We start from the raw sequence: 13915 nt of genomic DNA on the forward strand, positions 1-13915 counted from the left end.
ATGGATTTGATAGGGGTCCTCTGTTTGTGTGTGTGTTCTGTGTGACTTTTTGGGGGAGTGGGTTTTTGTGGTTTTTGGGTTTTTTCTCTCTGAATTTCTGTGCACTGTCTAAGCAGTGAGGATTTTCTGGAGTTTGCAGTCAGCAAACTTTGAAGTTCACTGAATGGTCTTCAGAATAGCTGTCCTGGGTGCAAGTTAAACTTACTTCTAGTTTTATTTTTGTTTCTGGGAGAACAAACAAAAAGGCAATTAATAATTAACTTTAAGCTCGGATTGTTTCTGTTCCCCTCCCCCCCCCAAAAAAAAACCAAAAACAAACCAACCAACCAAAAAACGCAGAAAACCCACTGTGACAACTAGTTGCTGCTCAGAATTTATTCTGAAAGCAAATACGGAGGGTGCCTGATGCTGAAATTTGGTCTAGAAAGAGCTAGTTGACCAGCGATAGGACAAGATTTAGTTTTAAAGTGTAGGCCTTGCATTCTGTTTGTTTTAGTAAAAAGCTGCCATATGTCATGTTCACTGCCACTCTTGTTAATAGGCATCTGCCTCTGGCAAAATATTTCCTTTGAAACTGCTTACCTGTTTTGCCTGGTAACTTAATATGTAAATAATGAGTTAATTAAAGAACAGCTTTTCCCTTCATGCTACCTTAAACTTTTAACAGAATGGATTTAATTTAGTTTTCATGGCTTTTTTTTTTAATTTTGGCTATGCGTGAGCTGTTTGAAATGTTAGATGCATAAAACTGTCATGGACATTTGTGCTTGTTTTGAGAACTGTATGGAGAAAAGTAGCCCTGTTGCTTGGGGAGTTCAAAGCCTGGCTTTGCTCCCAAACTGAGGTGAAGGGAAGGGGGAAGGTCTTGCTAAAAGGGAAGGCTGTGGGCAAATAGCAGGTCAGGTCCTGGCTGTGGGCCCCTGCTTGGTGCTTGCCCCAGAGCTGGGAAGTGCCAGGAGCCTGCACTGCAGAGGAGCTGAACCGGAGGGCTGGTGGGGAAGCCAGCTCTGCTGACTAGGTCCTGTATGCTGTTAAAGGGTCTTAATACAATGATGTCATATAATGTATGGAAGTTGAAATCCATATTAGCTGTGTTGGAGTATAAATGTGAGTCCCCCAAAATTCAAGTGTTAGGTAAGTGCAATGCAGTTCTAGCAACTCTTTAATGCTACAAAAGAGGGATGAATTACCGGTTTGAGCTCTATAATATTGTCCAGATCAGTTTTTGTTCATATTGTTCATTACATATGCTGATGTGCCTTCAAAATTCTGTTTTTATCTTGGATTTTTCTCAGTAAGCAATCTGAAAGTTTATACTTAATTAGGAATAACTGATAATCTTAAGTTTTCTCAAGAAGTCACCTGGCAAGTTGAAAACTTCTTTTATTCAGCTATATGTATGATGCATGTAAAGGGGGGGGAGAACCTATGTTCAGTTTAGAGCTGAGTCTTGCTTAGTTTTCTCATCACACTTAAATGATACAGCACCTATAACTCATGTGCTGGTAACCTTGAATGAGCTTCACTTGCTCCTGTGACTTCATGTGGGACATGAAACTTAACTGTACCAGCTGTGTGATATTTTGGGTTTGGGAAAGAGGCCATAGTTCTGGCCTGCGTTTGCGTGTCTGACCTGTGCTAAAGGACTGGTAGTGAGAAGGGCCTTTCTATGAGAGTCTCTTATCTGTCTGGTCTGTTGCTGAAAGCTTGTTGTCGTAACCAAATGCAAGTGTATTGTGTAACATAACACAATGGGATGGCACACCAGGGCTTTCTCAACAAAGGTATCTGTAAACTTTGTCGAACAGTGCACCCACTGGTGGTCTGTGGCTTAACGTTTAGAAGAAATACAGTAGTTCATTTAGCATGCACGTTCTTAAAAGCACTAAATGCTCAGCTCAGAAGAATGTGAGAATAATTAAGAATTTTTCTTAGAGTGAAAGAATGATGGACTATAAGAATCCAGGCTTCCTTCAAGAGATCTTAAAATGAGGGAGATACATACTTACACAAAGGGCTATAAGAGACTGGGCATTAAACTAATTCTAGCCATCACACTGCAGTGAGTTAAACTGCCTGGTTCCCTCCATGGTGATATTGAGGTATGCTAATTTGTCTTAAGGGAGGCCTGCAAAGGAAGAAAGACATGTTAAACAGAACTGCTCCAAATAGTAAGGGGTACCTCTTCAAAAGCCTCAGAGAACGTTGTGGCTGTCTTGAAAATTTAAGATTAAGTTCTTTTTATATCCTGGAGACTGGTGTCCTTTGTAAAGAAATAAAGCCCCCCCCCCCCCCCCCTCCCTCTTGATTTATTCAGGATTTTTAAGTTCAGCCTTGTAGAATTAGGGCTGATGCACTTTATTTAAAGTTACCAAAAGCTGACTGAAGTGTAGGGTAAGGTCCTAGGTTTTGTAAAACTCATACTGACACAATTTTATGTCAAGAATCCCATTGCTGGCATAAATGAAACACTGATGGTAGCAGTTACAGGGGCACTGCCAGTCAGTAGCAGGAAGGTACATAAGGTAAGATGTGGTAGCTTCACATAAAAAAAAATTTTGGTGAGATGGAAAACAAGGGGTCCCTTTCCTGTAGAGATAAAACACTTGAACAGCAGTTCTGTTCTTCAGTTCAGGAAGGAGACATGGTAGCACTACCTTTCCTGAAGGTTGGCCTCCCTCTGTTGCAGAATACCCAGTGATACAGATTCTCTTGTTCTAATTAGTTATTCAGGAAGAAAGACTCAAATTGCACCAGTAATATTTGGTTAAAAAGGTTAAAGAAGGAAAAAAAAAATCTATAGTATTGGATAATATCCAGTATGAATACTATATTGCATCCATAATCCCCCACTCAGAGTGTCTTATACTTCAGTGCTGAAAACTCTGGAATTTCTTGTCAATATTAAATGGGTTTACACTTCCAGAATGCTTTGAAACAATACCTAATATATGTATAAGTAAACTTTGTGTGTGTATACACACACACATGTATAGTGTGTACTATGCAATTACATAACTTGTATATAAGGAATTAAACTAGAAATAACTAGGTATATCAATACCTTGTGAATATGTGGTTGCTGTAATTATAGCATTTTACAGGTAATATTGATGTAAAAGTTCACCTTGCACATGTCAGTGACTACTTTGATTTTAAATTATGTGGCAAAAACTTATACGCTAGTAAGGTATTTGAAGAAAAATTGTCCAACAACAATAGCAAAACTTGTTTCAAGGTAGCAACTGGGTTGTTTTGTCCATTTTTTTTGTCTGTTTTAGCACTGTGGAATTCCTTTATCTGTGTGCATAGATACACATACAAAGAAAATAAATGCAAGCTTAGGGGAGGTGTATGTGATTGCCAGTAATCTAAGATATATTAGAATGCTTTGGCATTTGCAGCACTTGTAGTATTTCTGTCATCAACTGCATTGTTGTTTTTATATATCTTGCCATGTTCTTTGTTTTTCTTAAGCAGAACTGGCTAGCTTCAGTAGGTGTAAAGTACTAAATATTCACAGAACAATTCTGGTTGGAGGGGACCTGTGTCCCAGCCTCCTGCTCAGAACCAGGTCAGTGTTGAATTGGGACTGGATTGTTCAGATTTTGTTCTCTTGGGTGTCAAACCTATAGGGATAGAGATTCTGCACCCTCTCTGAGGCCCTGATCCTATGGGAAATTTTTTTCTTCTATTTAATTGGCACCTCCTCTGTCAAATTTTGAATATGTTTTACACGAAAATCTTTTATATTGTAGCAGATGACAATTGAAAAAGGCTTCTAACTGGCAGTGTGCAAACTGTGCATGTTAGGAGGAAAAGAATAGGAGATTATGCCTATAGATGCTAATGTATGTGTAATCGTGTAGAAGCTGAACGCAAGTTCAGGCTCTCCAGGAGAAGAAGAAAAGGTTTAAGTATGGAATCTTTGAGGTGTTATATACAGTTTACAGGTTATAGCTTTATTTATGGAATAACAAATACCCAAGCCACTCTGATGTAATGAATGCATTGTGACAAAAAAATACAGGCATTAATTCTTTGCGTACCTTTTTTTCTTCCATGATGCATCAGAAATCTTTACCAGCTTCATTCTTGATGCATAGCTTATAAATGAAGGGGTTAATTTCCTGACAAACTGTGTATACCTAAAGTTGTTGGCTCATGGTTTTCCTCCTTTGTTATTCCCTTGTGCTGGTGCCTGTCAAGTTGACCTCAAATAAGGAGGCTGTGCTGACTGAAGCTTTGGGACTAACGTGTTGTCCTGCTTGGCTTCAGTTTGTAGGCTTTACTTTGGCAGCTCTCCAGGCTGAGAATTGGCGCTAGTAGTGTTTTTTCTAGGCTTAGTTCCAATAAAAGAGATATTACTTTTATGTTCTGTTGTATGTGTTTCAGATGGGAGAGGGGAGAATGAAGGGATATTGTATGTGTATACACCTAATGTAAACACACAGATTTGTGGATAATCATATATGTATTTATATTTTTTCAGTCAAGAGTATAGTGCACTGCTTTTTCTATTTTGTACTTTAAAATACAACTTTTCAAGCAGGTCAGCCAGTGTAAATTGTCTAAATTCCTCTATAAAGAGGAAAAACCATACTAGATAGTCATAGGAATGTCATAGTGAGGGTGGAGAATTACTAAAAAAGGGAAATCCTATACAACATATAGTCCATTACTATATTGCTCAACCTTTTTGCTGTTTAAGCTTATCCATCTGGAGTGAACGCCTAGTAATATTAACTTTCTATACAAAAGGTTCTGTGTGAATACAGCTTTTGTGTCAAAATTTGATATGAAAGACTTCTCTAACTTTAATAATTGTTTTAGAAGGTGCATAGAGTCTTAAGCAGACAAGATGAATCTGAAATTGTAAAAACAGAGGGGTTTTCTCCACCCAGTAGATAGCCTGTTCATCTTGTATTTCTTAACTCCTAGTATTAGACAAATGTTAATATACCATGATCTCTGAAGCTTTCCCAGTAGTACTTTCTAAGAGTAAGACTACGGTTGCACTTGGGTGTGCAGCATATCAGGGCAACTAACCCTGGCAATACCAGTCTTTCTAAGTCTGTGGGGATTTGCTTCCTCCTTCTCCTGCACCCCCTGAAATGTTGCAAGTGGCTTTCTGTGTGTCCCAAGTTACCTTGTCACTTCAGATATTCAAAATTCTGATGTAAACTTCACTGTCTTGCTAAGTTTTGAGTCATTTATGGTAGGTGACTTAAGTCTCGCATAGTAATGCAGTATTAGTTAATACTCTCCCCTCTCTTTTGTTTACAATTTTCTTTAGTCATATCAATTCAAAACTTGAATCATAAGCTTTCTAATGTTGTGACAGGCAAGTCACATTATAGACAGGAGACTAACATGCTTGGAGGCTGCAAAGTAATGATGACTTCTATGATTATAAGGCTGTCCCTGCTAACATCAGATACAGCTACAATCCCATCAGAAGGCAGGTGTCTTCATAGGAAGTTATGTCATATGTACTTAGGAGCTTAAATCACGTGAAAATGGGTATGTGGTTGGGATGAATCCAACGACTGCTGAGTAGTGCTCTTTCTGCAGTTAAGTGCTTAACAAATTTTTGGCATGCAGCGATTCATATAGTCAGATTAAAGATTGTGTCAAGGAGCTACAGTAGCTTAATGTTTCAGAAGAATAGCCGGACTATGTAAAAACTGAACTCTTTACTAAAGAGGTTTGAATATTCAGTATAACAACTCTAAGAATTTGATGTTTATACTTCTCTTTTTTAGATGATGGTGCAAATCAGTTAACGACTAGTATTTTTTATCTTTGTACTCATTCTTACTGAAGTCTGGAGAAAGAGCAGCTTTTAGACTGCACCTTTGAAAATGCTTGGCCACGAATGAAGTAAGCAGTTGTATACAACTATTCACAGCAGCAGTCAACAACAACACATGCTTTTTGCTTGCTCGTCTTCTGTGGGAAGAGACTTGATTGCCTGGGACTAGTTACAGACATTTCTTAAGTACACAAATTCTAATTATACTTCTAGCATGTTGATACTAAATTATAAACACTTTGCATTGTGGAGTGTATAACTGTTTAAGAGTGCTTGGGTTTCCTTGTTGGTCCTGTCTGCAGTGAAAGCAGTTAATTAAATTTAGACAAGCTTGTGCTATGAAGCCAATGCAGTGCTTCTGCTAAGGCACCTGAAGCTGGTGTGATAATGTAGAAGGTGAAGTAGCTCAGTGGTGTTCTTCCCCCCACCCCCAAATCCCTTCAGATCTTATTTTCCAGTCACTGGAGGTAATGTTTTCTTCCTTAAAACTGTCTTCTAAAAGGACTACTTTTCTTCATTGACGTTACAGGGAACCCAGCTAGCAGACCAGGCGTGCTTGGTGAGTTGCATGTGTGGTCTATATGAATACCCCCATACAGCTACTGAGCCTAAAAATAAAACACTCCTTGTTCAAACCAATGAAGATTGATCAAAACTGGCATAGTGGTCAGCAACAAAAGCAAAAGTATACCTTCCTTCCCACCCCATGTTTAATACTCGTTTTTCTATCTAGTCTTGATATGTAAAAATCTCACACATGCTTTTCTTTCCTGGAGTATTGTGAAGTTTTCTTTGTCAGAGTAAAATACAGAGAGGTAATCTAAAAGTGGGTGACAAATACTTAAAGGCCATGAAGAAACCTACGTTGGGAGTATATTTGTGTGCATGAGAAAGGGAAAACAAAACACCTTGTTTAGGTGGTGTATGAATACATGCACATCCTAAAATTGAGGCTAAACTAATAGGATTTAAAGAGTTATTTAATTAGGTGGAATACCATAGGTTTGTGGTCACGCTAGATGAGAGGAAAACTGTTACAGGGAGCAAGGCTTGGTGCAGTAGTAAAGAAGCTGGGTGTTGCTGTGGGTACTTTTCCTCTAGCTATCTTTTTGACAGCCTCTTAAGATGGCTATCCATTTAAATCTGCTTAAACTTTGACAAAGAAACAGCCCTGTAGTAAGGGGGATTTTTGCTTGTTTGATGGTTATCAGGGGATGAGAAGACTCTTATTTAACTTTCCAACATGACTTTCAAATAGTGAACTGCTTGAATATACAAGCCATTGATCTGATCCGTTAAATCTTCATAGAATCACAGAATGGTTTGGGTTGGGAGGGACCTTAAAGATCATCTAGTTCCAACCCCCCTGCCATGGGCAGGGACACCTTCCACTAGACCAAGTTGCTCAAAGCCCCATCCAACCTGGCCTTGAACACTTCCAGGGAGGGGGCATCCACAACCTCTCTGGGCAACCTGTTCCAGTGCCTCACCACCCTCATAGTGAAGAATTTCTTCCTTACATCTAGTCTGAATCTACCCTCTTTCAGTTTAAAGCCATTACCCCTTGTCCTATCACTACACGCCCTTGTAAAAAGTCCCTCTTCAGCTCTCTTGCAGGCCCCCTTTCAGGTACTGGAAGGCTGCTATAAGGTCTCCCCAGAGCCTTCTCTTCTCTAGGCTTAACCACCCCAACTCTCTCAGCCTGTCCTCATAGGAGAGGTGCTCCAGCCCTCTGATCGTCTTTGTGGCCCTCCTCTGGACTTGCTCCAACAGGTCCATGTCCTTCTTATGCCCAGAGCTGAATGCAGTACTCCAGGTGGGGTCTCACGAGAGTGGAATAGAGGAGCAGAATCATCTCCCTCGACCTGCTGGCCATGCTTCTTTTGATGCAGCCCAGAATACAGTTGGCTTTCTGGGCTGCAGGCACACATTGCTGGGTCAAGGCTTTGTTTTTAATTTCTGGAACATACTTTAAAAGGTGGTGAAGTAAGACTTACGGAAATTAACAACGAAGTTATAGCTAGAGCAACTGCACAGTTTTGTTAGGAAACTCAAATAACAATTCTTATTACATAATGTGCCTGCTAAAGTGGGTTGGGTGGCAAAGGTAGTGAGGAATATCTGGTGTTTTCTTTGAAACAGTCAGAAGTGACTTCTGACTTAAAAGCTTTTTCCTGTTTGGTAGACAACTAAAACTTTTGATTCTTAACTTCTTGGGTGTTTATTTAGAACAATAAGTCTTTCTTAGCATTGTGTTGAGCTTCATTTATGCCAGTTAATGTTACTTGCAGCATTACTGAGAATGTGGAAGCCAAACTGATGCAGCAGACTTAAAATCCAAATTTGAGAAGAAACAGGTGGCTGCTTTTGTTTACTGGTGTGGCAAGCTAATTAAAAAAAAAAAAACCCAAAACCAAAAAACCACAACATTCGAAATAGCTTTATTTAAACAACTAAAATTAAATTAAATAGTTACTGAAGTCCAGACTATCCTGTCACTATGTGCAGAGCTTTTACAACCCATAGGAGGTGTGTGGGCTGGTTCTCACCACACAAATAATTGCTTTAGAAATGGTACTGACTGACACTTCTAGGTTACTGAAGACCTTCAAGAGGTAGTAACACTTGCCCACCAAAAGGCATGTTATAAATTCTTTTTAAGAAATTCTGTGGGTTTTTTTCCCTGAAGCCTCTTGTGTAGCTACCGCTTTTAGTTTGTGTTTTGATTTCAGCTTTGTACTAGTGCTGTGGGAATCACTGACTCTTTTCCCCCAACTAGACCTTGATATCTATTAATATGAAGATAGTCTGTTATAAATAGTTGGCAGTGGAATCAAATGGGAATTGATATGCTGTTATTTACAGCTTCATTAAAGGAATTCTGGTAAATAAAACATTGAGTGAGTTGTTTCCAGATTAAGGTGTTTTTAAGCATATGTTAATATGATGAGTAGAAGCGGTTTTGGAAGGTTCCACTAATGAATACATGCTTCTAAGAGGAAAAATAAACTGCTTTTAATATGGGGGAGGGAGGGGAAATTTACCTTACAGTTTCCAGTTAAATAGTACTGAATAACAAGAAGAATTTGTATACTTAAAGTGAAAATGCATTAGTAAACCAGATGAATTTTTGACTGTATTGTGTCTCTATTACAAACCAATTAATAATGATACTGTTTCTGTAGCTTACCTGAGAATGTGATTAATGTTCAGTATTACATAATCTAGTGTGTTTTGGCAATATGAAAACCTGAATGTTTAACAAGAACACAATTTCAAATTAGACTAATAAATCAGACTTACTGAAATAAGGCCTGCAGTATGCCACACTCCTCGACGGGCATCGAGAGAGTGGTATTTTGTCCCACATACTTTTGGCAGCAAAAGCCTCTTTATCAGATACTGTCTTTCCAGTCACGCTTGCGTTCACGTCTTTGCTACATGCTCTGCTGATTACCTTGGAAAAGGGCAATGCTGTAACTGTTCAACTGACCTTTCAGTTTATTTTCTCTTGTGTAATATGAAACATGAGCTAACACAGTCTTAGTCTACTGATTTCGAGAAAGAAGTCTGTCTCTACACTTCTGCAGCTTTCTGCTCAAATAGGATGGAGTTTTGCTTGCGTTAATTCAAAAAACTCCATCAACTTGCTTCATATATCATCACAACAGACAAGCAAATTATTGTAGCTAAAAGAGGGTTTTTAGTGTACAATTCATGCATAATTAAGACTACTTAGCAGAGGGATAGTGAGACTATTAAATGAAGAAATCTCATACCTAAAGTGTTTATCTGATAAATGTTCAGATGTGTAAAACAAAATAAATGAAGTATGCTACTGGTAAATTTGTTTCGTTATATACAAAGAAAAAACGTATAGAAGTCACATAATTTTGTAATTGCTGTTTTATTTAGACTGTTCCCTCATGACAGGGAAGCTGTCTTGAGTGCTTTGGCAGATATAGAATATACATAGCCATGCTGTTCCGGGAAGCTGTAACACAGCTTAGTATCGTAAGGATTTCTGGGGATGGCTGTGGGGTTTTTTGGGGGTGTCTTTTAGTTTTAAAAAAGCATATATACCTTTTATTTCAATAGAGGGTAAAAGAGAAAATGGCTTTCTTGTAGCAAGTGTTAATACTTATGTATACACTTCTCTTTCTTCTCCTCTCTCGCTTAAATTGATGTCTCTACGTAGTTTGCTAGGCTTCTGATGGAAAGAAATTGCCTCTTGCTCCTTCTAAACACTAGTAATCTGTTACACTTATCCTGTGAGGTGCATCCATGTGTTTCTAATAAACTGAGGGGGGTGATAAATGAACAAACATATGTGGGGGTGGGTAAGAGCCTCTAAATATTGTGGGGAAGGGTGTTCTTAGAAGTGGGATTGGTTTAGATAAGTCAGGGGAGCAATTATTACTAAATGACTACATTAAGTTTGCGTTTGATACATCTTGTTATCGTTCCTGCATTTGGTTCTGAATTGAGCACTGTATGTTCATTATGAAGCTGATGGCAAAAACACTACAGCTGTCAAATGCTGGTGAAGCCACTAAGTTATCCTAATGTTTAAAGCAGGAAAGAGGCTTGCTTCTAGTCCCCTGTATTGTGTAGAAAGCACAGTGCCAGAACTTAAGTCAGCAAATAATCTTCCTGCTAAAATACTACTGAAACATATTTATCTTTATTAGACTTCATAGATTACAGGTCTTAACATCTCTGGTAGAAATAGCAACTGCTGGTAGGATGTCAAGAAAAATTCTGTAGTTTCCCTTTGTTTTCTGCTAGTTTTTGTTTTGTCGTGCTCCTATGTACTAGACTGTATGTTGTTGTTAGGGCTTGACTTGCATGTCACTGCACTTTAAATTATTTTGAAAAAAGTTGATGCTGAATCAGTCACTTGTCCTGTATGAATAACTTCCAACAGAGCAAATGATTACTCATTAATTATCCCCAAGCAAATACTTCTTAATTTTTAAGATACTGCATTTAGTTTGAGACACAAAGCTGCGTTACCTCTCCATAATGAAATCATGGAACATCCAAAGAGAGTTGGGAGTTTACATCTGTTTGCTCACCATGGAAAGTGCCCAGAAATTGTAAGTAACTACTGAAGTAAGGTGTTGCAGGTGCTATTGCATTTCCTTTTTTAAACTGCTTCTGCTTCCATTTCCAGTGTAGCTTCCAATATTACAGATTTATTCTAGTTGGAGAGAAGTCGTAAGGACACTCAAATGAATGCATTTACTTGAAGGAGCTTTTTGGATGTAGCTATTGAAAAGCCACTATGTTCATGGGATTCAGTAATAGCAGACGCTGCTGGATCTCTTCCCCTCCCTCTGTTCGTTTGGGTAAACTTTAAAGAAATCTCCTGGGGAGACTAGAAAAGCACAGAGCAGAGCTGTCCTGTCTGTTGGAAAGGAAGAAATGAAAAATTGCATGTTGACATTCGTTATCTGCAGAATAGAAGAAAATTGGAGAAGTTGCTTTTGAAATTTTTGGCCTTTCTTGCTCACTCTTATGAGTTGTCTGCTGGGTGGTCTTTTTAGTAACTAGTAATAAAGCACTTCGGTAGAAATCGTAACAGAAATGGTTTAACTGTGTAAGTTCCTTATTGGAATAACTGTATCCCCAAATTATTTGGATAACAGTTAATCTTATTACACCTGGAAGGAACTTAATATCATTGGACAACCTGTGGTATCCTTAGTTTTCAGCTGAAAATGTGTGTTAAATTGCCTCTGGCTTGGGAGAGACACAAAGTACTTGTGTAGTGAATAATTCTAATAGAGCAACTAGAACCTCTGGGAAATTCAGATTTAGCCACGCACAGACTTTTTAAGGTCATGATTATTACTTTTAACCTGCAGAAAAGCAAAATTAAATGATCGTCTCTTTCTTGATCTGCGTAAACATCAGCTATTGCTATCCTGTATTTCTAGAGCATATCTCATATCTCTCAGAATTCTTCTAACACTTCAAAGGTTACACGTGTTCAGATGTTGCTTAACCTATTTAAATGTATGTTAAAAAGATTACCTGAATGAGACAGGACTTCTCTATGCAGAAAGTGCAAGTCAATCATCTAAAACTATAAAGTTGATATAAGTTAAAATACAGTAAGTCTGCTGTTCTGAAGTAGTTGTACTTACCTGACATTTACTGTGCCTTTACTATTTTCCTTAAGTGTGATTACTTTGTGTAATACTCTGAACAATCAAATGAAAAGTGAGGTGGAGAAAAGAATGAAATAAAATCCAAGGCTTCTGTTTTGATATACTTTCACTAGAGATGAATAAAGTTGAAGAAGCAACTGCAAACAGGAATTTGCTTCTGCCACATAATTCTAGTTCAACACGGTCTGTCTTTGATTTGTTGGACTGCAGAAATTTGCTTTAGGAAGAACTTGATCCATCCTACTCCTATCTTCCTTCAATCCATCCCCCCTTATAAGCAGCTGAATGAGGACAGTTTGAGGGAATAACTAACTACAGAACAAAGGAGAAGATGAGAATTGGGGACTCACTAATCTGAGCAGGGACTCTGCACTGGCTTCGGTGTCAGTGAAAATTTTGTAACTGCATCTTCAAAGTGATAGCAGCAATATTAGAAAAGGTAACTTGTGAACAGCCCCATGCTCTTTATTTTGAGATATTCAGAGGTGTTGCATGTACATTTTCAACTTCTATTTTCATCTTTTCATTTATTCTTTTTCTTCTTTGAAGTGGTAGGGGTCACAGCAGGAACAGAAATGGGCATTATTAGTGATGATTGTTTCAGGATTGTCCAGTTTCATATTCCCACGTGTTCCTCCTTTGACTACCTTGAAAGAAATTAATTCTGCTCTGGCTTTCCAGGAAAACTCAGTGAGAGTTCAGCACAGTCTTTATCAGAGACCTTACAGCTGTGCTTCATGAGGTGGCAATTACCACTTCTGTGATTTACTAATGGTGATTAAAGATACTTGTTGCACACAGTGGACTGCAGTGTGGAGATCAAAAAGCTAGTGCCCCTGATCCGGTGAGCCTGGACCATGTGGCTTTGTATAGATGTATCCGATCAAATTTGGAGGTAGGAATGCCTATTTTTTAGGCAGGGTCTATGAAATACCACAGCATGTTGCTTGTTGAATTTGACTAGTTACCCTGAGGATTGTGGCAGACCACAGGGAAGTCTGTTTTTATAACAGTTTTCTGCGCAAATTTTACTGCTGCAGATGAACATTTTTGACTAGATGCATAGTGGTAAGAGCTGCTTAAGTACAGAAGTTTGACCTAAGTGTTAACATCATATCTTCAAACAGTTGCTCTTCTTCCATAGCTATCAAGGTTTTTAAAGAAGCAGTTGCTGTTTACATGTTCAACGTAGGCACTTAGATGATACCCATCACTGCTAGTTGATGACAGCACTGCAAGATCTTGGACATCATTCTCTAAAGAATGGGCTGCCTGTGATGTCAGGAGGAGAACTGCAGCTCCTGAGCCTTTCTTGGTATATAATTCAAAAACTAGCTGTTAATCCTTTCTCATGTTCCTGCAGTAGACTATCACAACTAAAATCAGCAATTTTCAATTCCTTATTTGCCAAATTTCAAAGTGTGGCTTTATTTGAATAATACGTTATTGTGGAGAAATAAACCTTTAAAAACTGTGACCGTTTATTCCTCATCCTATAGGGAAGTAATCTGTAAATGGTATTACGTTGGTGAAAGTGTGGTGCATCTACACTGATGATTTGGGGGTTTTCTGTTACAGTTTTTTTTACCCTTTTGATTGTCCACATGGATCATAAGATAGAGTGGATCTATACCAAAACAGGGAATGTTTTGATGGTCTGTCCATATCAGTAGGTAAATGAGTTTCACATTGCCAGTACATTCCAGTACTATGACTGGAAAGCTGCAGGAGAATTTCGGGTCAGTGTAATTTTGGAGCAGAGGATGATGGTATGTTAGCCCTCAAACAGAGCTGCTGTGTGGGGTTGTTAAGAAGATCCTACAATTTCAGCAAAGTGCTGTACCAGTTTTCCAGTCATAGTAATAAGTGTGGGGGGACCCAAGGCGGTTTTGAAAATGGAGTTCAGAAATCACAGTAAGTTGAT

Source organism: Pygoscelis adeliae, unplaced genomic scaffold, assembly GCF_000699105.1.
Source record: "Pygoscelis adeliae isolate BGI_AS28 unplaced genomic scaffold, ASM69910v1 Scaffold14, whole genome shotgun sequence".
NCBI lineage: Eukaryota > Metazoa > Chordata > Aves > Sphenisciformes > Spheniscidae > Pygoscelis > Pygoscelis adeliae.